General features: G+C 40.5%; 1 protein-coding gene across 10 annotated transcripts in view; it reads right to left on the bottom strand.

Annotated features, from left to right (window-relative positions):
- EBF3 (EBF transcription factor 3) overlaps positions 1–2,500 on the bottom strand; it is a 122,934-nt gene that overhangs the window by 32,521 nt on the left and 87,913 nt on the right. The gene's annotated exons all lie outside the window — the stretch shown is intronic.

Raw genomic sequence — 2,500 nt, 5'->3', positions numbered from 1 at the left:
AGCAAATACCTCATTAATTTAATTTTAGGTGCCCACCAGTTTATATTGCATTTTACAGTCTAGAAGGCAATTTACTATTAACTGGCAATTACATACAGAATGATTGTTAATTCTGCTCCTAAGTGCTAGCTGCTTGAAAATTGTTATCTCTCTCTAATTTTTGACCTTCTTACAACAGGGGTGAGGTACACTGGGAATACAAAGGACTAGTAGAGAAGAGCCGGACATGTCATTTGTGACTCATTCTTTTAATTCACCGTGCTAATCAACTGAACTGCCACAATCTCCCAAGGTAATTGTATCTTTATAATAGTTGAAAGCAGCGGGCAAAAAGGCATGGATAGATGGGGAAAGGCCTTGCCTTTGCCTGCTGGGAGCTGGCGTGCTCCTGCTTCTGCACCGGGCTAATGGGGGCTTTGGAGAAAAATCTGGAACTTTCGCATCTCCCTGCCCTGATGGTTTAATGTCTCAACTTGTGCGCTCACAAAGGCTTTGTGCACCACACTACACTCTTGTTTCATTATTCCGCAGCCTTGTTGCCCTATGGTCCACCTCCTGCTGGGAAGGTTAAATGTTAGAGTGCCAAGCCAGGCTGCAAGCATGGTGGGACACTGATGGGAAACAGATGCCCTGGGGACCCGGCCCCTCCCTCCGCCAGGCTACAGCATTTTCATTTTCTGAAATGCAGCAAGGCTTGGCTTCCCTCTCAATGGCAGCTGTAATTTCCAAAGAATATCTCAGCCACCCTATCACTCTGGGATGAAGCAAAGCAGAAGTTTCGTGGTCAGGCAGGCTCTGGCTTTCTCTCTCTATTTCCTTATTGCTGGGATATTGGCTTTGTTTCCTTCCAAAGGTGTTTTAAATACCTATTCCTCTTAAAGTGTTGTTAGTTACATAACTTTATTACAATTTCATTCCAGTGTGAGAAACTCCTGACATTCTCATGATCCTTTTGAACATCTTTACTTGGCAATAAAAACAAAAGACAACCCCAGGAATGCTAAAATGAATGGTTTGTTCTTCCAGTTCCATAAACATATTAGAAAGAGTTCCACTTCCACATTAGAAAGAACCTCAAAACAGCAAAATTAGCCACATTTGCAAAATCTGCTCCCCAGAAATCAGTTAAAAACATTACTCTAAAGCAAGTTAGAATTCCAGGCTCTGCCCTGAGAGCCAGACCGTCATCTGGTTCAAATCTGCAGCGCTTCCCTGCGCGCCGTGGAACTGCACCAGCTCCCAACAGCTCAAATATCTGGGACTTGGGCTGAGCCTTTTAATTCATTCATTTTTTATTTTGTCGGACACTTCTTTTAGCCTGTTATACTCAGCTATAGCTTTGCATAAACTCTGCATGTATACATATATATATGTGTGTGTGTGTGTATCTATGTGTCTGTATATATATATATATATATATATATATATATGTATGTATGTATAAAATATTGTTCATAAGAGCATTTCTAAGCCCACAACAGTGACAGCCCCACCTGTGCTCACCACCTTAGCAGCAAAACAACTCTGCCTTTTGGGATAAATCTGCCTCAAAAGCATCACAGTCACCACCATCCCATTTGGAAGCTCTGGTGAAACCCAATCCTAAAGATCAATAAATGCAAATATTCTCTCCTTCACCAGCCAGAAGTGAGGAACCCAGGTTTGCATGCCAGGATTTTTGCTCAGGTTTTGATTTCTTTGGGAATAGAGAGAATACAGGAATCTCAGGTGCTACCATCACTTAAAAGTTCAGTTCAACAATAGACATCAGGCAGACACAAAAGCATATCCAGGATGCATTAACAGTTGCAAAAGTCCTCCCTTAAAACTACCCAGGAACACACTTTTCCCATTAGATCTAAATTAATAGATAGAAACAGTTGCAGTCTAGTGGGAAAATATTCATCAAAATGCACATCATCTGCACATCATCTGCAATCTGCATTATCTACCCAATAAGCAGCGAGGGCTCTCCCCGAATCCCTGCAGTCTGTCGAGTAAACAGTTAAGGCTCTTTGTTTTCAAAAGAGAGATTGATTCATCAGATCAAATTTATTACCTAGAAATCTCGTCCAAAAGTACAGTAAATTAAATCGCTATTTCTCCCTTTTCCCTCCCTGCACCTCAGTAAAATTCATTGGAAAATGCCAGAAACACTCTAATACACATTTCAGATAAAAAGCCAGCAATACTTCATCCCAAAATAAGAATTTTCATATTAAAACCACTGCAAAACCACAAAGTTCCGACTTTTTCTTGTGCCGTTTTAAATTAAAATCAAATGTATTTAAAAGAATTGGCATAAATAAATCATTCCCAGGCTTGTGAGTTTATATCCCAAGTTTTAGGTCTGAGGGAATCTTTAGAGACAGATTGTGAATAGGGTTGGATAAATTCATTTGGATCCAACAACAGCTCCTTGAACCGATGCCTAAAACTTCAACTGAACCTTCAGGGAAGTTCAAGAAGTTTGGATAGATGGCCTGAAAAATATTTTGCA

This window comes from Zonotrichia leucophrys, chromosome 6 (assembly GCF_028769735.1).
Source record: "Zonotrichia leucophrys gambelii isolate GWCS_2022_RI chromosome 6, RI_Zleu_2.0, whole genome shotgun sequence".
NCBI classification, from domain to species: domain Eukaryota; kingdom Metazoa; phylum Chordata; class Aves; order Passeriformes; family Passerellidae; genus Zonotrichia; species Zonotrichia leucophrys.
The sequence above is the reverse complement of the archived record's forward strand: the minus strand, read 5'-3'. Positions and strand labels throughout refer to the sequence as shown.